The following is a 25,412-nucleotide window of genomic DNA, read 5'->3' on the forward strand; positions in this document are numbered from 1 at the left end:
CTTAGGGAGCTTCACTCCTCAGACCCCCAAGTATAAGGGGGTCTTCTCATTGTACCTCCACTGGAGGCTTTACCCCCTACAACACACCAAACCCATCACCTGTGAGTTGCAGATCATTTATGGCCATGAGTGATGACAAGCACAACAACCCTATCACTTCAATTCCAGGTGTCCCAACCTGGCCCGTCCCCCTCTCTGGGTGGACACCAGTCTGTTCTGAGTGGACTCAACCACTGGATCCCACCTGTTTCTAAGCATCCTGGGTCTGGCTAGTGATTGGTTATTGTTCCGAGCTCTAGATTGCTCAGGCATATTCCCAGGTGCAGACCACATGTTGGATACCCTTCTTGGGCAGCAGGACCTGTCTGTTCTGGCCTAGCATTGCTTCTTGTCCCTGTTGCAGTCCAGCTCCTGCATTACCTCTGCAAAGTCTGCATAGACATCTATATTCCTGTAGTTACCTTGCAGATAGACTTGCACTGCTCCTTTTCCCCACAAGCTGAGGAGATCTAGGACTTCTTTGGTGGTCCAGGCGGCAGCAGGAGCTTTATCATACCTGTCTGCTTGCAAAGGTGGGCTAGCAGGAAAAGAGGCATTTACAAAACATGCCCAGGATTTTACAGTCAGGAGGTGGGGGAGGGCACTCTGACCCTTGAACAGTGGAATTCAAAGTTGAGAGAGACAGGGCCATTGTGGGACTGTTGCTGGTACAGGTAATACAGAATTCACCCTGGTGTTTTGCTGGAAGAAGTATGATGACTAATGACTTGACTGGTGTTGTTCAGGGTGTTGGTTTTATATTAGCAACAGAAAGGCTGGGTTTCACCAGGAGGAATTAAAGCTGGGCGTGGATGCATTCAGACGAGTGTCAACAAAAGGCACCTTTTGCAAGCAAATCATTGTAGTGTAGATCAGGCCTCTATATAATTCTAACATATAAAGAAGGACACAGTTTGTATTACAGACCCATTATTTTCCACCAAATCTGGCACTAAAATCCCCCTCCAAACAAAATGACTGTGCTATAGTATAGAGAGACAAGGTCGATGAGATAATATCTTTTATCTGATCAACTTCTGTGAGAGAGAAAAGCTTTTGAGCTACACAGAGCTCTTCTTCAGGTCACTGTAGTATGTTCATTATCCTAGTTTATTCATCATTACAGTACCGAATTCCCATTCGGTGTGATAATAAGCTAGTGAATTATGAACGATATTGTTGCTGTGTTAGAATGGGTATACAAAGTAGTTTACAAATGTGTGATTTCCACATACTACTACTAGGTGGCCTGCGTAAACAGTCATTTCTAGTTTTCAATCTATGACATAGTTTTCAATCTATGAGAATCAAGCCTTAGTTGGGGATGGAGGGGTAAACTGTCCTGATGAAAGACTTTTTTTTAGTTAGACCAGTAGGCCCACTCCACAAGCTTACATGCATTTCTACTCTTGGGCTTCAGAACAACATCAATAATAGCTGCACAACTTAACCGAACAGCCTGGCCAAACACTGAGGGTCATATCCAAAAATGCTTTGAACAATATTAATGTACAGCTAAGATAGGGAAATTGACAATGCCCCATCACTGCACAAATCTTTGGGCTCCTGGTTAAGGGACTGAAACCCAAGCAGATCCTAGGGTCCTTTTGTGGTTGAGACATTGCCTTACTGTAGGACCTTGAGAAAGCTATTTGATGTTGTGTTAAAGTCTAAGTCCTGACGGGATTGTGGTTAAAAGCAGGACTGCTTCACTGAAAAATAGATGCTTCATTCCCCTCCACTCCCTGGCAAAAAAAGAAAATCTATTTTGTAGCATGCTGAATAATAAATAAAAGTAGCCCTGCTAATCATGGTGTGCTGTTTATTCTTCTGTGACAATGACATGCTGTTGATACATCTTTTCCTTGTCCCTATTGAGGGATATTTCAGACTTGCAAATATAAAGCCTTATTGGCATCCTGAAAGATAAATGGAATCCACTGGCAACAAGAATTCAATGAGAATATTTAAAATAAGATGCCTGCACATTTCAATAGAAATGTAGATACAATAAAAAAGAAAATATTACTAAGCTAGATATTCAGAAAAATAATACCGCAGTCACAGGAGGGTTCTGGAAACAATGATGCATTTTCTAAATTGCCTTGAGTGGGCAAACATTGGCAGGAATTAGATTGGATTTACATTATTTTACCTTCTTGGATCTTTTATTCTTCATCCCATTTATGAACATGTGCTTAATTCAGGCTGTCTCCCTTTGGCTTCAGATCAAATATGAATTAAGTTCTGTAGACCTTTTGTTCTGCAATAGATGTAAGTGACAGCTCATGAAATTCTATGCCTTTTTCTTTGTCATGAAAGTGCCAAGATAAATTACTGTTTGAAAATAGCAAAAGAACAAAAAGACTAAGTAATGTGAATTTCAGATGAGAGCTATTATCTCTAACTGAAATATTCTCTTTATATCACAACTGCTTTATTAAAATGAAATCCCCTATTTGAGCAGATTTTTCTGCTAAATGGTGATTAAAAGTGACTACATTTGATGACAGATTACAGAAAATTACAGTATGTATGTTCTGCCTGAATTACATTGTATAATTGTGTGTATGCTGAGGGGTGGATTAGGCTAAGAATGCTGAGAATGCACATGATAAATAATACCTTCCACCTATTGTACCATCTATTTTATGAGAATTTTCTAAGGAATCTTTTATGTGTATGTGGTATAAAAATCAATTTAATACCTCTGGTGATTCTGAAGTCAACATAAAGGCCACTGGAACTAAATTAATCACTAACAGCACTGCCTTAATTCTTGTGACAGTAAGCCAGATCATCAGTAAATTGCTCTTATACAAATGTAGTCACTGGATTTGATTTACTCACTTAAGAAATGTGGTTTCTTTCATTTTGTTAACGCCCTAGAGAGTACTGTGAGCACTTTCCAGAGTTCTGTTTCAAAACATGATGGGGTGTGATTCTTTTCCCATTTACACCAGTCTAACTACACTGGAGCCAATGGGACTACTCACATGAGTAAAGTTATTTCTGTACCTAAGCATTTGCAGTACTGAGTCCGTAATTAGTTATTACTGCTATATATTACCCCAAATTGCCTGAGTTGACTGACCAGTAGGGCATGCTGCAAAAATCTATTTGATGGCGCTGCTGGGGAAGGATGAAGGCCGAGGGCTGTGGTGGCTCTACAGTGCTCCAGTGCGAAGGAGCCTGGGGTGCCTGGTTCTCTCCACTGATGTCTGCTGGAGATGCTGCTGCTATTGGTGCTGTTTTGAAAGGAGCTGACGGCCTCTAAATGCTGCTCCAGGAAGATCCTTGAGTCTGGATGTGATGGGGGCTCATCTAACTGCAGTGCAACAACATTCAGGGTGGGTCAATATGACAAGAAAAGAGGAGTGAAACTAAAAGGCTCACACCTCAGACTGCCCTAATCTGGAAATGAGCAGAATGAGATGCGGGGCAATATTACTGCCCAGTTTCTGAGCCCCCTCTGGAACTCCAGTGTTCTTCCTTATTCTCCCTACAGTACTTCAGACACTCCGACCCAAATTCAGAGCTGGCAGAAGGGGGAGCAACTGCACTGACTTAAGTGAAGCTACACCTCCTTACAGCTGCTCTGAATTTGGCCCTCTGTGTCCAAATCACTTCTCTCAGCCAGCCAAACTGGTGGGCTGAGGAAGGTGAACAGTCATATGTTGTCATTGTTCCTATGGAAACCATTTCCCTCATACCCATGTGCATAGCACGTTTCACTTTCTTCTCATACATTCAGACGAGAACAATACAGGTTACAGCGTGAGCCTGCTCTTGTAAAATAACATTCAACAGGACAACCTTGCCTATGGCTTAGTGGTTTGCTTCTTTGCTGAAGCAGTCAGCCTGGGTGCTTTGTGCTGCGTCTGTGAGTTACAAACAACTACGTCTAAAGGGAGTGCATATCTTTTTCTCCCAGGCCCTTTGTGCCATATCTAGAGATATACTGTAGTGATCCCACTCAAAAATAAGTACAGCCTGTACCCTTCTCTGTGCTATCTCTTTCACATGAGATGCTTTCACACTCTTCAAAAAAATCTAACTCTGGCCACTAACCCTTCTCCTTAACACTCACTGCCCTTCAAAGGGGAAAATCTATCATTTTCTGCATTCTGCAATTGTTACTAATTTTCCTGGTTATGCTGAACCACTAGAAAATTGGTAGATGGCTTACATTTTCTCCAGGTTTGTTTTGGCTGATTCACCTCCGCAGCATCTCTCTCCTCTGGAGTATAGCTGCTCTGGTTATACTAATTCTTTGTTTCAGACCCATTGAGGGTTATGCACTAACTCCCATTGCCCATTAGAAAACAAGATTTGGGATATATTATTTTTAAAACATCTTTCAGTATCTGACACATCCTGCCCTATAAACTGTGGTGTAGGGGTTGCTTAAACATGTTTGTGTTGTGTAGAGCTGGTTGAATCATTAATTAATCCATTAAAAGGCACTGTTAGGCCTTTTTTCTGATCAGGAGTCATGCATATACCAGTCTGTGTTTTTCTGGAATATATTAGTTTTTTGGAAGCATTCACCAAATAGTTTGAATGAACAATATTCAGAGTATGGGTTATTTGTGAACTGCTTACTTCATGTGTTCACTATTTGTTACTTGTGGTATGTGATTCATTACATGGTATTATTTCTGCTCCCTGACTGGATGACTGTAACGCTAAACTGAGTGCGTAGAAATAGTGAATAACTAATAAAGCACTTCTGGTATAAATTTTGGGATGAATAATGATGTGCGCTAACTAAAGTTGGCTGAAAAATGGGGAGGCTTTTACATGAAAATGTTTGAGAAAAGTTTGCCCCTCTTTCTTGCTGAAAAATTTAGAAATTTTTCAGTCAGCTCTTTCGTTAACAATTGTGAAACGCTGAGGAGTCAAACATCTTTACAAATACCCGACAGTTGGCCAAATACTTGCAAATTACAAATAATATGATCTGACAAAAAATAGCAAACCAATCATTGCTTCTATTCCCCAAGATATTTGCAAACCAGATTTCAAAAATATTTGTCTAGCTCTAGTACTGGGTACTACTTATTTTATTTTGATTGTAAGCTTTTAGGGGCAGAGACTGTCTCCATGTACAGCACCTAGCACACTGGGGCACTGATCCCACTGTGGATCCTTTTGGATGACGGGCTGTATATTAATGTAAAATCACTGTCTTCTAAGATCAATTGCATTCAAGACAACTGGCTTCCCTACGATCCTAACCTTCATAACAAGCTTCCCTGACCTATTGTTTGGTATTGTGATGTTCTTTAGTAAAAAGTTATTTCCAAACCAATAATGAATTCTAAGGCAAGTTAGAAACTGGCAGAAGTGCCAATCCTTTGTAGTTCATGTGGAGTGAGACAAAGAACGCTTTACTACGAAATTTTGTTTTGTATTTATGTTTTTGTGGTTTCAGGGCCAGCCTTGTGACGTGGGTGACTGCCCGGGGTGCTGTGGTCAGGGGGCACTGTAGTCAAGAGGGTGCAGAAGGGCTGTGCCCATGCAGGAGGTGGGGAGGGGGATAAAGGGGGCAGCGGGGTGGGAGCCAGGCACACACACACACATCCCCTCTCCGCCCTCCCGGCAGCATTACACCTGCAGCGCTGTCGCTGCTCCACCTACTATTGATCTGCTTGCTGAGCGGCCACCTGCAAGTACTTAAAGGGCACCAAAGAAAGTTTGCCCAGGGTGCCATTTTCCCTACGGCCAGCCCTGTGCGGTTTTAATGTTTCTTGTAACCAGATCTATGAAGAAACTGCCCAAGTCGGAGAAAGATGGCGTGTAGCGTATTTGCCTTTATTTATTTTGAATCTGTTTTCTCCGTTACATGCATTCACTTTGCATTTGTATTGTAACTTATAAGTAAATCTTGTGTTCATTAAGATATAAGCAGCTGGGGTAACTCTGGCATTCTCTCTAGTTTCGTCAGCAGAAGTGGTGTTATCTAAAGTAAACTGTCTCATGAAGGAAGAGGATATAGTGAGTGTTTTCACAAGCCCTCCTGAGTTTCATGTTAACCTAACCTAGAGTGGAAGGGATGAGGGAAAGGGGGGAGAGGGCTGGCGGTGGCTGCATTTGCTAGAACAGTGAGTATCCAGTGAGATCCCACTGCAGCTAAGACAAGCATAGATGAGATATGGAGAAGCTGAAGGTGAAAGGGTGTTTGTGCCAACAGTAAAATACTGCTTGGCATCCTTTGAGTTGAGACAATGGATTATAGGGGTGAGTGCCTCTCTCACATGCTTTCTGTACTCTGTTTAGATACATGGTGACCACGCATAAAAATAAGTACACATTGTACTCTATCTGTGCTATCTTTTTCACATGGCAAACGTTCATGTTCTCCTCAAAAGACCCAGTTCTAGTCACTAATCATAGTCTCTTTCATAACATTTGACCCTTGGTTCATACACATACTGTAAGATTTCCATTTACACAGCTGTCCTCTGACATTAATAGTTATTACTTGTCTAGCTCCTTTCACTAAAGTAACTCAACATGCTTTTCTGAGATTAATTAGCTATCAACATGTGTGTGAGGAAGGCAAAGCGTTATTCCTATTTTACAGATTGGGAAACTGAGGCACAGAGATTAAGCGACTTTCCCAAAATTACACCAGAACTCTTGGCTTCTACTCACATCATGAAACAACTGTTCCTCCCCCTTGTTAAGATCCGTTATGCCACTGATAAAGGACACGTCATGGTCCTTGGTGCCTCCAGTCTGGAACCAGATCATCCTCCTTAAAGAAGTGATCATGATTCTGTTTAACACCACTAGTTCTTTCTAATTCACCTGCCCTAACCTAGAGGTTGGCTATCCAGCGTTATGTGAGATGCAGGACTAGGTAATGATTTGTTTAATCTACATTCAACCAGGGCAGTATAATGTTAATCTGGCCACATCTTGACAAAAGGGCCACCATGGCCCAGACTGTCATCCTGCCAGCACCACTGTTGCCACAAGAGTTGGCTGATTGAAGGCTTGCCACAGCTCCTCCTTTGACAGACTGAGTCTTCCTTTCCTTCCCAGACTACTGCTCACTGTCTTCACTCAGACTGGAGCCCTTACAGGAGGAAGGAAGACTTAGACTCTATCCTCCTAACCAGAGAGAGACATCATGTCAGAAAAATTCTGGTGTGTGTGGGGGGGTGGGGGGTGAGGGAAGTTGGGTCAGCATCCCCACTTCTGGGACTACAGTCCCATCCCACAGGGAGACAGGGAGATGGTGTGCTGGTCCTATTCTGGATAGTCGGGGGGAGGTGTGTTTCTCACTGACAGCTGACCTGGGGCAGGGATCGGGGTCTAGCTCACTCCATGCTCAGCTCTCGCCCAGGCCACTCCTTCCTGTCTGGCCAGTAGGGTAAGGCGCTGGTGCTGGCAGCATGGTGATTAGGAGCCCCAGCTTGGCCAGCCCCACAATGACCCCACAGGCCTGGGGCTGACACCTCAGTGCTGGCTGGTGATGAGCTATGAAAAGTTGAGGGGCCAGGCAGAAAACCTGAGGGGGAGGCAACTGCCCCAGCTATCTCCGCTGCCCCAAATGACACCCCCAACCTCTAAGGGTCTGGGGATCCCTATTGCTACCTCCCCAGCAGAGAGTGGAATGGTGCTGGTTACCATAGCTGGCAAAGGCAGGAGCTACTGCAGGGCCCCTCCTGTGTAGCAGTGGTGGGATTATTCCTCCAGAGCCACAGCAATGACAGGGTGGCCACTCAGAGTAGCAAAAAGCGGCCCTGCTAGAAGAGGGGACCTGTTCCGCTCTGGTGGTGGGGATAGGGCCAGGCAGCCTCCTCCTGGCTGTAATGGCTCCTGTTCTTCCTTCTGCTGGAGGCGGGGGGGGGGGGGGGGGAGTGATTCATCAACGAATCAGCTACACTCTGTTCACATTGTCGAGCTTTTCCTTGCAACCAAGAGGGCTAGAAATGTAACTTCAAAAATAATATAGCTTAGGTTCTTCCATCATCATGGACCTCCAGGAACTGCGTCCCCAGGACATACCTATGCTGCCCTAAGGACCTGCATTCAACCAGAGTTGTGAATCTGGTTTACACAGATAAAGGGGTTTTCATTTTATTTGAATGTTAGCTGGTCCCCACATGATCCTAATTATTACCATTAGCATCAAACTGATCTGAAAGACTGGGAATCCTTCATGCTATGCTAACTGAGTTGTTATATCTCCCTGGAACATAGAGATTCTTAAAAAACAAATCTCACTGAGTACAAAGCCCACCCAAACCTGGAAGAAACAGACCAGAGCTGCTAAATCAGGATCTCATTCCAAACCACTGCTGTTATGTGGTGATTATTGCACAGAAAAATGGAAACATGTCACAGCAAATGATTCCACAAACTCTTTGCTTAACATATGTACTGCATGTTACCACTGAAAAGCAGGGCCTCCACCCTCAACTACTCTGATCTTTTTTTTAAATGATCCTTCTTTAAAAAACTATTTTTTCTGTTTTCTTTTAGCTGTCAAGAATCATCAGATAAAAAAACTAGTGGCACCTCACCCTCAAGCTAGTACCTGCCTCAACAGGAGGCAAGTATATTGTAAACCATGCTCTCTTGATTTCCCGTAGAAGCCCTCAGATCTCTCAGTTCAGGTCAATGCTTTGCAGCTGCCACTGCTGTAACAAAGAGAAAGGAGAAGAGTGCAAAGATGGTTATATGTCAGCAGTCCACCTGAATGAACCCTCTCATGGTTTCTGTACCTTTGTTTCTCCTGACCAAGTCATTTCCCCAGTGCACGTTCAACTCCCATTGAACACATGTATTGTGGGAGAGAAAAATGAGCTATCAAACCACTGTCATTGACTTAGTAGTAAAAAAGATTCATGAGACATCTGCATTGTAATGCTGAATTCTTTCATTTTCCTATTGAGCAAAATCAAATGGCAATTGAGCTAAATAAGGTGATGGCTTATCTCTCATCCATTACTGTGCTGCTGTCCTGGCACAGAGCACCCAGTACATAGGAAAGTATTGGGCTCAATATATTTGAAGGTTCTGGAGATTTCCATGTAGCTTAGCCACCAGAAAATTCATTTAGGGACTTCAATAGAGGTTGCCCCCTTGTAACAAAGAACAGAATCTGGCCTTGTGTATTTGGTCTTCCTTAGTTACTCCTTTTATTCCTTTCTGCCAGGTTACCTTTGAAATTTATGCCTGGCCAAGAAGAACTACTGCAGTAACTGTTTAGCTCTTTTTGGTTTGGAATGCACCCCGCTAAGGAGATATCAGCTGATATATTTAAGGTGAGGGTCAAGTCTTTTGTTTCAGATTTTGTCAGCCTTTTGGCTGAACTGTTCCGTTCGAGCTTACTCATTAATAACACTGTGTGCTGGGCATAAGGAGAGACACTTTTAAAAGTAAACTACTGTGATTAGTCATCATACAGCAGATAGTTAAGTCAATATTTACTGAATAAAAGCTAATATTCATGCAGCAATGAGGACAGTATTAAGCTTGCAAAAGCCAATGAATTCAAAGTCAAGGTTCTACAACATAGAAAAACTGTAAACCACACAGAAAAATAGATTAGAGTGCACAAGAAAAGAGCAAATAATAATCCTGGGAACCACAAGTAATTGACAAGTCTGTCACTCCCTACTAATCCTTTCTTGTCTCTTTTGCCTGACCCCCTCTCTCTGCTCCTCCAAGGATGCCAGCCTTGACCATCCTTTTTTCTGGTTCTCCTACAAGTGTCCCCATGCCTTCTTTCATGCTGACCCTGGCCCATGGAATGCCCTCCATGAACTGATCTGCAAGGCTGCTACCATTTCTGCCTCTATATTCCTCCCTCCTAAACCCACTTCTGCCAAGAAATCAAACCAATGATGATAACTGGGCGGCAAATACAACAAACCAACCCCCCAATATTTCTATGTGAGTTTACATGGTTCAGAACTATCAAGTTGTTCAAATCATTCATATGTTCTAATAACTGTTGCCCCACATCCGACCATCTGTTATACTCACTCGTTCCATCTTGTCTGGAAATAGACTTGTAAGCTTCTTGGGGCAGGGACCAGGACTTTCTTTGTATTGCATCTAGCATAATGGGGTCCCATCCCTCTCTCTTTCTCTCATGGGCACAAGTCCATTAGGGAGAGAGATTTATTTCTAGTGTCCCAGTCACGATAGCATGTAGGTATCATCATATGCATTTTAAATGGGACACATTTTGGCTTTAAATTAAATGCCGAAAGTAAGGGTCAAATTCAAACACATTAAAGAGGCTGATTCTGCCACTGGGTATGTACAACCAAACAGGAAAACAAAAGAAGTATAAACTATTGCAAAGCCAAATGTCTTACCGGGGCTTATTTTAAGGTTTTATACCACTGCCCCTCACTGCAGCATCTGAATGTCTTCCATGTAAAATTGACAGCAACAATGAAGTTACTGGTGGTCTGAGTTTCACTTTGGGAATATTGCTCCATAATAAAGAACAGTGGTTTACAACAGTGGATCACATTTTAATAAAGAACATAAGACTAGCCATACTGGGTCAGACCAAAGGTCCATCCAGCCCAGTATCCTGTCTACCGACAGTGGCCAATGCCAGGTGCCCCAGAGGGAGTGAACCTAACAGGTATGATCAAGTGATCTCTCTTCTGCCATCCATCTCCATCCTCTGACAAAAAGAGGCTAGGGACACCATTCCTTACCCATCCTGGCTAATAGCTATTAATGGACTTAACATCCATGAATGTATCTAGTTCTCTTTTAAACCCTGTTATAGTCCTAGCCTTCACAACCTCCTCAGGCAAGGAGTTCCACAGGTTGACTGTGCACTGTGTGAAGAAGAACTTCCTTTTATTTGTTTTAAACCTGCTGCCCATTAATTTCATTTGGTGGCCCCTAGTTCTTATATTATGGGAACAAGTAAATAACTTTTCCTTATTCACTTTCTCCACACCATTCATGATTTTGTATACCTCTATCATATCCCCCCTTAGTCTCCTCTTTTCTAAGCTGAAAAGTCATAGCCTCTTTAATCTCTCCTCATATGGGACCCGTTCCAAACCCCTAATCATTTTAGTTGCCCTTTTCTGAACTTTTTCTAATGCCAGTATATCTTTTTTGAGATGAGGAGACCACATCTATATGCAGTATTCAAGATGTGGGCGTACCATGGATTTATATAAGGGCAATAAGATATTCTCCGTCTTATTCTCTATCTCTTTTTGAATGATTCCTAGCAGCCTGTTTGCTTTTTGACTGCCGCTGCACACTGCGTGGACGTCTTCAGACAACTATACACGATGACTCCAAGGTCTCTTTCCTGATTAGTTGTAGCTAAATTAGCCCCCATCATATTGTATGTATAGTTGGGGTTATTTTTTCCAATGTGCATTACTTTGCATTTATCCACATTAAATTTCATTTGCCATTTTGTTGCCACTCACTTAGTTTTGTGAGATCTTTTTGAAGTTCTTCACAGTCTGCTTTGGTCTTAACTATCTTGAGCAGTTTAGTATCATCTGCAAACTTTGCCACCTTACTGTTTACCCCTTTCTCCAGATCATTTATGAATAAGTTGAATAGGATTGGTCCTAGGACTGACCCTTGGGGAACACCATTAGTTACCCCTCTCCATTCTGAACATTTACCATTTATTCCTACCCTTTGTTCCCTATCTTTTAACCAGTTTTCAATCCATGAAAGGATCTTCCCTCTTATCCCATGACAACTTAATTTACGTAAGAGCCTTTGGTGAGGGACCTTGTCAAAGGCTTTCTGGAAATCTAAGTACACTATGTCCACTGGATCCCCCTTGTTCACATGTTTGTTGACCTCTTCAAGGAACTCTAATAGATTAGTGAGACATGATTTCCCTTTACAGAAACCATATTGACTTTTGCCCAACAATTTATGTTCTTCTATGTGTCTGACAATTTTATGCTTTACTATTGTTTCAACGAATTTGCCCGGTACTGATGTTAGACTTACCGGTCTGTAATTTCCAGGATCACCTCTAGAGCCCTTTTTAAATATTGGTGTTACATTAGCTATCTTCCAGTCATTGGGTACAGAAGCCGATTTAAAGGACAGGTTACAAACCATAGTTAATAGTTCCACAATTTCACATTTCACAAAGAGATTGTCTTATGGATATCTCCTCTCCAATTCTCAATCAAAAGCACCACATCTCCTCCCATTCACAACTTCATGGACCACCTCACTTTTATTCCCCATTACAGAGATCCTGCAGCAACTACAACAATTGCTTACATGAAAAAAATACAATTAGGAAAGTATGCATTTTTAGCGTTTATAATGCAATTTGGCAATTGGAAGCAAGCAGGAGAACAGGCACCATGTGACTAGCTAGCTCTCCCTGGACCACCAGCAAGTGCTGTATGATCCATAGGTTTGGCAACCTGTGATTATAGAAGATTTCTGCATTGGTATTACCATTGGTGGGTTTTGTAATGAGAGTTGGTGGCATTTATAATGCCATGTAGGATGATACAGCAATTATAAATTTTCCAGGCAGATTGCTGTGTGGTTGGCATCAGGTCGCTGCACAGATACTTGGACAGCCTAGAGCTGAATTGCTTGGGTAATTTCACCACTTGTAAAGAAGCAGTAGAGGGGATGAATCTTTTTTTGTTTGAGTATTTAATGAGTATAAAGCTTTATCTTAACTGAACGAGCGGAGTTATTTACAACCTCAGAGCATGGAAGGCCAAGGAGTAATGGCCTGAAACTAAGAATGGAAAAGTTTAAGCAAGACCATAGAAAAAGGTTCTTAACTCTAACCGCAATAGCATCCCAGGGAAGATAACTGGGACAGCATCACTGCAGATCTTCATAAACAATTTAGATAAGGCACTAGTGAGAATGATCTGCGGTAGGAGCTGTCCTGTAATAAACAGGAGTCACACTAAACAACCTAAGTGCTTTTTTTCTAATGCTTCTTCCTATGATGTTGTACACCACATTTCAAATATATATACTGTAACACTTTATTTGCAAGACAAAAGGGCAATTAAAATAGAAGAAAATACATAGCAAAGACGTATGTATGGGACCAGATTTTCGAAACTGCTCAGCACCCAGCAGCTCTAATTGAGAACAATGCCCTAGTTATGGGTGCGAGGTACTTTTGAAAATCTGGCACTTCCTTAAGGGCCTAAATGGGAGCCGTTGGGTGCTGAACTCTTGAAATTCTGGCCCATATAATTTAGTCTTTCACACGTGTTCTAGCAAAATGTTAGATGTTTGATTTAACAGCATACCAGAGAAGATTATAAATAAAGGGGGGGGGGGAATATAAAAAGGGGCAGAATGAGATCTCGCTTATACTGATGTAAATTCAGTTGAACTCCATTGACTTTGGTGGAGCTGTTGTGTAGATTTACACTGATGTAAGTGAGATCAGAATCCACCTCACTGAATGATACATGGGCTTGTCAAGCTCCATTTTAAGGTGATTTGTCTCTTGTCTGTTGCCAAATTCATATTTAATCAAAGTAATTTGGTGTGTAATGAATATACCTCTGGATTAAAGGGAAAACCCTTATAATGAGACAAGTTAATCCCAGGTTTACTCCGTTGACTTTACAAGAGTTATAGCAAGGGATGGATTTGGCCTACTGACTCCAGGTCCTACTGATATCAAGGCCCAAAGGACTAACTTTCTGATGTTGCACAATCTTTAGTGATTGTGGTATGTGTCCACTGCAGGAGAAAGAGTAAAACTAGTCCCCCTAGTGTACTGTTGCTGTAAGAGATGTAGGTCTCTCTAATCTGCTGCAGCTGTTCTGTTTTCTCTAGATCTATATTATCAATTTATTTGTGCTATGCCCGTCCTAGTTGCAGCTGAGAAGAAATTATTCTTCTGTGTTGCTCTTGGGAGTATTGCTGTGTAGAACTGACAAAATCATAATCCAATTAATAATACAGACGTTCTTAAAGGATGGTGAAACCAGATACCATTTCATTCCCATTTAGTAAAAGGAAGTTATAACAATAACGTCAGTATAAACCTTTATCCAGAGAATTTTAATAATGAAATATTTTTTTAAAAAATTGTTTACATCTACCACGTCTTGTCAGCTTTTGTATTATTGTGAATCTTATTTCCATCACCCTGGAATAAATACTTCATAACTAACACAGGGTTAGATCATATAGGAATCATGTAATGCACTGGTGCCCAACTTTATTACACGGGGGGGCGCGGGGCACATAAACCTGAGCACAACCCTGGGTGGCCAAACAAATTCTACATATTATAATAAAATTTAAAGTCACCTGTATTGATTTATATTTTAAGTTCCGCTTGTTTCATATGTATTTAGATAGGTTGTTTCTATGTACAGTATTGTCTATTTACACACTTGTGTAAACTAAAATGATGTAAACGTGAGAACAAAGCACTCATGAATTGGCTGTTAGTATATTGTGTTGAAGCAGGCCGCAGACCTTATGAAATGCTCTGGTGGGCTGTAGATTGGGCACCCCGATATCATGGGAAGAGTCAATAACCAACACTCACCTTTGCAAGGTGTTTTAGTTTAGAGGGATTTTAAAAAATAGTATGTTTATTGCTCATATAATTGCCTCAATTACACTTATAATGAATTATTGTGCTGTACCCTCAGCACCAGGGTGATAGAGGTGCTTTATTAATAGTCATAATTATTACCTTGAGAATAAGTCCATTGAGTAAAATTAGGTAGGTCATAGATAACTGTTTTATTGGAGGGCCCTCTAGGGGTTCTTTGTTTTAGGGGCACATTCGGGGTAGTAAAACTTGCTGACAGAGGGCCAGCTGCTGCATTCAGCTACAGTGACATAAATCTGAACTACCTCCACAGAAGTCAATAGTTATTCCTGATTTACATGGCTGTATCTGTGTGCGGAATCTGGCCCCAAGTTCTGTGTATGGAGTCAGACCCTGATTTACAGTAGGGAACTGAGCATGGGTTTTGCAATAGAAGGTAAGGAAGCAGCATTTGTATTTCAAAGAAGAATATAAATAAGTGGCCTAAGCTAGGGTGTTTTGTGGGGAGGGTAATCCAGGGGTTGGAGAAAAGGGATCTGTTCTGAGGAGGAAGGGTGTGGTGGTGGGGGCGGGTGTAGAGACAGAAAAATCTGCACTGGGTAGGAGGGTCATTGGGGATGCAGAACAGGGTGATCTGTCTTTGGGAGGTGGGTGTTATGGGGTCTGTACGAAAGCCTGCACTGAGGATGAAGGATGTTGGCCTGGGGAAGAGTTTGCCTGGGTGTCTGGGGAGGAGGCTTTGTATCAAAAATGACAATGGGGTGGGCGAATTGATGGAAATTTTGGTCAATTTTTTAAATTGGGAGGAAATTTTCAATTTTTGGTAATATATTTTGGTTTTCAGTTAAGACTATTCAGTTTTGGTTTCAGCAGAAAATTTGACCAAAAAAAAAAAAAGAAAAATTTGTTTTTAAAAATCCCATGAAAATTAATTGGCATTTTTGACTAGCTCTGGTAATGACACTGGAGGCTCCTTCCTGACATAGTAGCAGGGCCGGCTCCAGGCACCAGCTTCTCAAGCAGGTGCTTGGGGCGGCCGCTACGGAGAGGGGCAGCACATCCAGGTATTCGTCGGCAATTTGGCGGACGGTCTCTCACTCCGCCTGGGAGTGAAGGACCTCTCGCCGAATTGCCGCCGCAGATTGCGATCGTGGCTTTTGTTTTTGTTTTTTGTTTTGGCTGCTTGGGGCGGCCAAAACCCTGGAGCCGGCCCAGCATAGTAGAAGGACAACTTTTATAACAGAGAAATGAGCTAGCAACTTCCGCTTTCTTGTCAAGAGACAGATCAGATCAGAGTCCTTTCAGAAAGGTGAAACCAGGCCAGATTGGGACTGTCATGAGAGAAACCAGACTAGTCTCCCAGGGAGAGGAGGCTGGATCAGATTGCAGTGTCTTGGGAGAATTTAGATCATAGTAATGTGGCTGTGGAGTTCTTTAGAGGATGAAAAAGGACAGCCCCAGGGAAACTTGGCTGGACATCTCTGGGATGACTAATATGCCATCAGGAAGTATGTATTTGGAGAAGTTACCAAGTATCTTACATTTGCATGCTATTGACTCAAATGGCAGCTACCGAGGGACCTAGTAAATTGGGAAGTATTAATATTTAAAGTCTTATTGTTTCTTTATGGAAATTTATCAGATAAAATCTTTTGATCTGTTAACTGTACTGAGTGGTTTCAATGGCTTGCTCTGAGTGAAGGGTGAGTATAGTTACCGTTGTGAAATTGCCCCTTATGCATATGACATATATGGATTGTCAAAGTGCTACTGTTTGTTACTCACTGAAAGCCTGATTCTGATCTCACATTATTGTAAATCAGGAACTAACCCACTGAAGTCAGTGGACTTACAACAGCTATATACCAGTGTAAGCAAGATCAGAACCAGACTACAGAGTTGAAGAGATGGCCCCTTGAGACAGAAGACCTAGTGGAGGTGGGGAGTGGAGAAAGGTGCAGCTTGCATGGGACTGGATGTGCAGGGAACTCAGACTGAAAGCAGATACATTTTGTCTGCTTTCACACAGCTTTCATGATTGCTTCCCAGGCTACCTGACAACAGCCACGTTCAATATCTGCATGACAGACTTTGCAGCTTTCAGAAATCTTTCAGGCCAAACATTTTAATGATCTAAAGAATCTGGCCACTTCCTGAATGTTTCAAATGCATTTTATATATTGATAGATGCAATGCTCTGTATGCTACACATAACACAACAGAAGATAAACAAGATATTTTTATTTATGAAGCAGTTATATAAAAATAAAAAAAATGTCTGGAAAGATGCTAATGAGATTTATATTTGTTTTGTTTCAGAAGGTTAAGAGCATGATTTATTCCTATGTTTGTTAGGAATTTGGTTCTAGAGACATTATATCATCCCCTAACAGAAGAAGCTCTTCATTTACATCTCATAGCAGTTATTTTTTTTCTCTTTTTTTGCCTGCCTTTGTTATATTATAAATGGGAATTCCAACCATCACAAATTATTGTTAGGAGGATATGTTGGCTTTAAGTTCTTTCAAATGCATTTCTTGGAACACACCAGTTCTACAAGCAACAGGTTTGCTTAAGCCACTCTTAAATTGCTATCCTCAAACACGGATAATAATACCTGGAGGTTTTGGCATAGCTCTGTTCAAGATGCAAGCCATCTGCTAACCCTTCCCCTCTAAATTCTCTACTTCGCACAGCTCAAACAATCATATGGTTTGTATATTCAGACCCTCTGAGCCTTATCTTGGACATATCTCAGAGAAACTCACAGCAGTTCCCAAGAAGTCTTTCTAGTCGGAGACTTCCCTATGAAGAATCATATGTTCTATTGCATTGCATAAGGGTAGATGTTGGGAATTATAGGTTGTTTCAATAAACTTATTTGTTATCCTTGATGGTGGCAGGCTTCATTCTTACAATTGTTTCTTAGTTCAGATTTCTGGGTTGTTTAATTTAGAACAGCTATTACATTATGAGACGTAGGAGGCCAGAATCTGAAGTTTCCTAAATGGTGTATTCTATTATAGTCTTCTGGGTTGGATTGTACCATGCTGTCTATTCTGATATCCTGGGGCAGATCCTCAGCTGGTGTAAATCAAAGTAGCTCCATTACTTTTCACCCACCGAGTTTTTTTCTGTTGACTTTTATTTTACTCTTATTTAAGGTTTAAAAAAATAACTCTGCAAGACACCGCCAAGATCCATGTGTATTAAAAACAAAGCAGATAAACTTCCCCTGTCAGCGCAACAAGTCCAGTATTAGAAAAGGAAAGAATAGCGTGCATTATGCAGATTTACAAGATGCAGTCAAGGGCACATGCTTTGCATGCTCTACACTAAAGCTGGTGGTCATGTTTCATGAATACATGGACTGCAACTTGTTTATGCTTCTCAGGGACAAGCAGGATAAGACTAAGCAAACATTCAGCCTGTGCATGGTAGATTATATTAGCAAAACATAAGCAATAGATTCCTTAAAGAGCTTTCATTCTCCATTGGTATTTATGGTTAATCTACAAAGAGCACCATAAGAAATAATTGAGAGAGAGAATGCAAGGGATAGTTGCATGAAAAAGAAAAGAATGTGAAACACAGCTTGCATGTAGCTTTAGGGAAAGGATAAAGGGTAAATTTGGGTCTCATTTACTCCCATGCAACCCCGTTGAACTCAGTACGATTGCCTGGGTGTAACTAAGTGAATTCTGAATTTGACCCATTGGCCTGATTCCCCTGGCCTTAAACCTCTCCAGAGTAAGTATGAAATGTTACCAAATCAGAATGGTAGGCTCATTTCGTACAGATGTAAATGATGACCCCAAGAGTAATGGCAATGGGGCATCTAGGAGCAACAGTATGCTAAGTAAAATGAGCCTGTCAGCTACTCTACATCCCAGGCATTGCTTCTGGGGAAAAACTAAGGTTATGGCTACACTACACAGTTTGCAGCTGCACCGATGTACAAATTCAATTCCTACTCTGTATCCATGAATGCGCCTTGGCTAGGGAACTGGCATAGATCTGCTGTCCAAGGGAGGCACTGAATGCAAGAAATCTGCCCAGGATATGCACAGGCCTTTCATGCATGGAGCTGGGTTCCAGAGCAGGAATGAGAGGTGTGGGAATGGGCAGACTAGGGGAAAAGCAGGACCAGAGGGTTCATTGCTACATGACACTTCCCAGCCTCCACACTATGGGCCCAGCTGTGCAATACATGTAAGCATGGGCTTAAAATTAAGCATGTATTTAGGTGAATTTAAGCACATACTGAGGTGCAGTGCTGAACGGGGCATATATGGGGATTGTGTAAAGACCGACATAGGCTACTCCTGGCATTGGGATGATGTAGCTTCTGTGGAGTGGCTGCATATTGGGGAAGAGGCAAATTCCTTTCATCTTTCTGTCCACCTGTCCAGTGCCGAGCCCAGCTGCTAAATGGGCATTTGCTGCTTGACAAACACACTACTTAATTGACACCAATATTGTAACATTAGCAATAGAAATAGGAACATAGGGATTGGCATACATCAGAACAATGGTCCATCCAGGAGCGGCGCCAGGGTTTTTGGCGCCCTAAGCGGGGGTCCTTCCGCGCTCCCGGTCGTCGTTGGCAATTCTGCAGCAGGGGGGGGTCCTTCCACGCTCCTGGTCTTCGAGGTACTTCGGCGGCGGGTCCTGGAGCGAGTGAAGGACCCGCCGCAGAATTGCCGCTGAAGACCCGGAGCGCGGAAGGACCCCCCGCTGCCGAATTGCCGCCCCTCCAAATCCTGGCGCCCTAGACGACTGCCTAGGTCGCCTAAATGGAAGTGCTGTGCCAGGGTCCATCTAATCCAGTCTTCTTCTATCTATGACAGAGGCCCTGGGGCTGCTCTAGCTATAAGCAAACTAAGCAGCTGCCTAGGGTGGCAAATTTCTGGGCAACTGCCTAGAACTGCAGATTTGGCCCAGCCGCCCCTCCATAATGATGGAGGAGCATCTGGGCCAAATCTGCAGCCCTGGGCCTATAAGGAGCCCGGGTCTTACTGAAATTTTGCCTAGGACAGCAGATTGTCTTGAGCGGGGTCTGTGGAGGCTAATATGAAATACTCTAGAGGAAAGTGCAAGAAAACCTGCAGAATAACCTGAACACATGGAAAGTTTCTCCCTAAGACTCATTAGTTAGAGATTGTCATTAGAACGGTGTTTTCAGCTAACTTACTGGCATTGCACATTGAATTTTGTCTTACAAAATCCTGTATATATTTGCAGCGCTATATAAATCATTAATAATCATAAACTTCCTAATCTAAATCAATGACTTCAGCTTAAACACTCCAAAAGATGTGCTTTTCTCTCATAACTAATTTTGATTTTAGCAGTTTTCTTGTTACAGCAGCTCTTGGTGGAAAACCTAGAGGTTAATCGGTCAGTAAACTTCACCATAGTTAGCATCAAACATACTGACCAATTTTAATGAAGCTGGGAAACAGTCCATGTTTAGAAAACACACACAGTCTCACAGAACTCAGGCTAAATCAGTAGAGCTGGAGTCAGGTTAGTATCAGCCTCTTGATCATGGATTTAGTGTACCAGTGTTTCATTTACATTAGTCATAGACACAAGTGCTATTGAACTTCCGCATTAGTATACGAGTCCCAATTAGAAGGGACAACTGAGGGCTTGTCACATCATACTAAGAGGGAGAATTTGTTTTGGCCATCAAATCACAGCAGAAACTTTTCAAATGGTATGACCAGTACCAGAAACTACAACACCCAAGAAATCTCTGAATTTGTTTCCATTGTTTCGTTTCTGTCTCTTATTTTTTAACCTACTATGTTTGGGTTTTAAGTGAATTTTAGTGTTGGTAAGAGGTGTTGCGTGGGCAGCCTTGAAGATGGAGGTGTTCTATTCAGAGAGCAAGCATAGCATGTATAGCGACAATGCAAGTTTCCTCACATTGTCCTGCAATTCCTGCACATTGTCTCCACTCTGGCCTGGAAAAGTCCACCTCTAGAGGAGAGGTTGTTTTCACATCTATCCAGTCCTGGATTGCTGTCCCTGCCACTCATGCAGGCACAACTGTGCTGATGTGTTTAGGTGGGTATTTGTCTACAAAGAGGTGGGACCAGATCCTCAGCTGGTGTAAATCAGTGTAATTCCTGCTGACTTACACCTAAGAGGAATTAGCCCCTTTGTCTGAGGCCTTCAGATCATTTCACACAGGATACAAAACAGCTGTCATAGAAGGATCACTAACCTGGACCACATGCAGACTTGTGACCTAGAGCTAGGAGGTTCTGTGTTCCACTGCCAAGCCCCGAGGTGCCATCCAGTTCCCATTCTCTTTCATTCTTAATCTGGAAAAAAAAAATAGAGTCTGTGTCTGAACCTTGTTCTTGGTTTTCTCTGTTGATTCACTCCAGCTGAGTTACCTTTTAATCTTTGCTGTCTCCATATTTCCTCCACTAACTGATATATACAGATGTTCCCTCTCAAATCATTTCCCAGTTTGCACAAGCTTTTCTAGTGGATTTTTTAAATATGTTCTTTGAAGAATTAAGGAAAGTATTGTACTGAAGGCACTTAGCTGCTACCAATTAACACACTATATGCAGTTCTTGTTTAGCATGTTATAGTTGCAGGTTAATCATTTACCAACTTTAATTTAAATGCTACAGAAGCTATAAAGCAACAGGAAAGACTCACTTTGCTGGTAAATACTGGAAACTTCAGAATAGCTATAGTGTCAGATCAACTAACCGCAACTGGATTTTTACATCTATTTTTGGCTTGGCTGTTTGCAAAATTAAAGCATTGTACAATGAAGCTTTGAAACTGTTAAAGTTAAAAATCATGGGCCAAATCTGCTGACTTTCACGAGTGTAAATCCAGTGTTACTCCACTGATTTCAGTGGACTGAAGCCAGATTTGCAATAGTGCAAATGGCATTAGAATTGGGGCCAGCATCATGTACTGCATGATGCTATGTGTAGCAGTAGCAGATGACACCGAATTAAGCAATGTTTCCCTGACATACTGTACACACACTTCCCCCTTTATATGCTCTGAGCTCTTGCCTATGTGAGGTTGTTTTTTAAAGTCTCATAAACATACTTAAGTACATAGACTTAGTAGTAACAAACCAAATTGCTATTTCATAAGAGATTGTTAAAGAAAGACTAAATATCAAGGGAGGTCTTCATATTTAACTCAGGTTAATCTTTTGCAGTCATGTTATTCAAGGTAACATTTTTCTCCAGGGCAGGAACATGCTTTCAACCTTCCCGCTGTGCTTCCAAAAAGCACTACTGCATAGGAAGACAAGCAACAATTTTCACGCTACAAGCTGGTTTCCAAAGTTCTGTTACTGCTGTTTTTAACAAATCCTCTTTGATCTGACTCTCCACCTGTAAAAGATAATATGGAAATCCAAAGACACAGTTTCAGGCTTGTCTCTCACCACTACAAAAACGAGCCGTGCTGGTGGGTAGCAATGTTTAGCTCTAGTCTGCTTATCTCAGCTGGACACCTGGTTCCCATTTGCAATACCAAAGTGAGTCATTAATTGAGCATCATCTGTACTAAATTTTAAATACATTTCCTTTTCAAATGACACGCATCTTTCTGCACATTATTGCTATTTTAAGGACGACTTTGTAATTTATCTAATTGAAAGCTCCCATTGATTTCCATGTTGCAGAATTAAGCCTTTAGACTCAGTTTATGTCTGCACTGCAGTTGCAGGTTTCATTACAGCTCGGATAGACATACCCGCACTGACTGTAATCTAACCAGTGCAGCTAAAAATAGAAGTGAAATTGTAGCAGTACAGACCCCAGCATAGGCTAGCAATGCACTTACACAACCAGGGTTCAGCCCATGCTGAAGACTAAGCCATAGCAACTTCACTGCTGTTTTTAGCTGTGCACGCTAGATTAAAGCTAGTGTGGGTCTGTCTACCTGAGCTGCAATCACACCTCTGAATGCATTGTAGCGATACCCTCAGGTAGCAGCTGTGTTATTATGTGGAAGGAAAGGAAACACATGAGAATAAACATCTGCATTTAAGGCAACTTTCAAATGATTCTATTGTTAACTAGATTTAGGGAGTATCTTTCAGAAAAAGTAGGTAAGGATTTGTGTCTATTACAAAGCAACAGAGGGTCCTGTGGCACCTTTGAGACTAACAGAAGTACAGGGAGCATAAGCTTTCGTGGGTAAGAACCTCACTTCTTCAGATGCAAGACTGAAGTGAGGTTCTTACCCACGAAAGCTTATGCTCCCTGTACCTCACTTCTTCAGATGCAAGACTGAAGTGAGGTTCTTACCCACGAAAGCTTATGCTCCCTGTACTTCTGTTAGTCTCAAAGGTGCCACAGGACCCTCTGTTGCTTTTTACAGATTCAGACTAACACGGCTACCCTTCTGATACGTGTCTATTACAGTTATTGCAATCTTTGCTGCAGATTTTTTGTTATTATTTGTATTACACTCAAGGCTACGCCAGCAGTTGGAACTAGGGGAGTGATTCCCAGCTCGCGTCGACATACTCCATGCTAGCTTTAATTGAGCTAAAGTGTTAAAAATAGTAATATAGCCGTGGTAGCATGGGGAGTGGCAGCACATGCTAGTTGCTCCGAGAACAATCCCATCTGGACCTTGTGGGCATGTACTTGGGGCAGCTAGCCCATGCTGCTGCTCACTGTGCTTGCCCATGTGCAGCTACGCTGCTATTTTTAGCTCGGTGAGAATTAGCGTGAATACGTCTACACAAGCTGGGAATCACCCCCTCCCTACCCCACCTCAAGTGTAGACATAGCCATAGAGACCCCAGCCAGTAGTGGGTCCCCATTGTGCTAAGGCACCATATGTATACATCATAAGAGATGGTCCTTGCCCCAAAGAGCTTTTAATCTGAATAGTCAAAGATTGTATTATTATCCCCCTTTATACTGAAAGGGAACTCAGTCACAGAGATTAAATGACTTGCCTAAGGTAACACAGGAAGTCTGTGCCAGAGCAAGAAATTAAACCCTGGTTTTCTGAGTCCAGTTCAGTACCTTCACTACAAGACCATCCTTCCTTGCTAGAGTTATCCTTACCACAATTTTTGAGTGTATCTATCTAATACCTTACAATTATCAGGTCAGATCATGCAGCCCAAGTTAGAAAAAACTGCCCTGGATTTCAAGGGGCCCTATAATAAAGTCCTTATTCCAGTCTACTCAGGCAAAACTTTTATTAACTTCATTGAGAATTTTGCCTGAATAAAAGCTGCAGGATTGGATATATTATGATTTTATAAAGAACAATAGCTAGTCTAAAAGTTCTGAAAATTTGGAATATTCATTTCTGTACCTGAAATGTCACGCTTTACTTTACAATTTTGTTTTCCTACTTGTAAATACAGCTAGTTAAGAAATATTGACAAAAGGAATGTTGATGGTAAATGACAATGTTCAGTTTTTTTTCATTTTCCAACTAGCTCTAGTAAATATACATCAGTGCTAAAGTTTTCAATTTATTTTAATCCTATGTGCATTATTAGTATTTATTTCCATAATAACAGATAAATTACCAGTCAATATTTGTATAATTTGACTATCAGTATATTTACTGTTGGATTTTTATATAATTGTTTAGTATTTCATCAGAACAACAATTTTGACTTGATTTATCATAGTACACTAGTAGCCACGTCTGTTATGTTGTGATGTATGGTGCATTTTAATCATGACAAAATGCCATACCTGAAACAAAACTGTCATATATCCTTTCTGTTATAGTAGAATAGATGTTGGTAATTCCCACTATAGTATTGCTAAGTTCCAATTTCCATTCTAAACAATCTGCAATTGTTCATAATTTTCCCAAAGTAATTTTGTTTGACTGGAATTTTCCATGCTTGATCTTAGTCGCAATGTGATTTTTTTGGGTGTGGCTGTGGTGTTGCTTTTTGAATAAACTGGAGGGGAAAAGACACTTTTGATTTATACAAGCATGAAAAAATACACATTTTTCCTTTACACTCTAATAAAAAAATTGGTTTTGGTTATCTAACAAATGACTGAAGTTATGTGGATTCTTGATTCTGGGGTAGCTTGGGAGCTGATTCAGCCCCCAGCACAACTTAGAGCAACCTCAAGGCTACTGTACATGACATGAGGCAGTAACAGCCATCAAGGGGGCTGTTCCAATACCTAGGGGTCACTAGAGTGCAGCAGTGCCCTGGCCATTCCTCTTTTCCACCATAACCCTTACGTTGTGAAAGCAATGGGGTAGGGTGGAAGCAAACTTAGCAGGGCTAGAATCTGCCTCCTTAAGTTCTATTTCCTGTGCTGCTTGTAGGTATTACAGCTAGCAACTATGTTGTCTACTCTACATGAAATGATGTGGCCTCAGTTTCCTCCTCCAAATGCATATAATGGGGTATAAATACATAATGAGAAATTCTGCATTGAAATACATGTTGTTGAACCCAAATACCTGTAATGGGAACACCTGAATCACAGAATATCAGGGTTGGAAGTAGGGTGACCAGACAGCAAGTGTGAAAAATCGGGACGGGGGTGGGGGGTAATAGGAACCTGTATAAGAAAAAGATCCAAAAATCGGGACTGTCCCTATAAAATCGGGACATCTGGTCACCCTAGTTGGAAGGGACCTTAGGAGGTCATCTAGTCCAACCCCCTGCTCAGAGGAGGACCAATCCTCAGACAGATTTTTGCCCCAGATCCCTAAATGGCCCCCTCAAGGCTTGCACTCATAACCCTGGGTTTAGCAGGCCAATGCTCAAGCCACTGAGCTATCTCCACCCCGTGCCCAGCTGATTTGGTGTTTTAAGTGA

At 41.8% G+C, this 25,412-nt stretch overlaps 1 long non-coding RNA gene across 1 annotated transcript in view; it reads left to right on the top strand.

The window, feature by feature from the left end:
- LOC112058777 (uncharacterized) overlaps positions 1-25,412 on the top strand; it is a 121,424-nt gene that overhangs the window by 2,255 nt on the left and 93,757 nt on the right. Inside the window, exon 2 of the long non-coding RNA XR_010602136.1 lies at positions 8,539-9,323. This is a non-coding gene — a long non-coding RNA (uncharacterized LOC112058777). The remainder of the gene's footprint in view (positions 1-8,538; positions 9,324-25,412) is intronic.

Source organism: Chrysemys picta, chromosome 6 (genome assembly GCF_011386835.1).
Source record: "Chrysemys picta bellii isolate R12L10 chromosome 6, ASM1138683v2, whole genome shotgun sequence".
Classification (NCBI taxonomy): domain Eukaryota; kingdom Metazoa; phylum Chordata; order Testudines; family Emydidae; genus Chrysemys; species Chrysemys picta.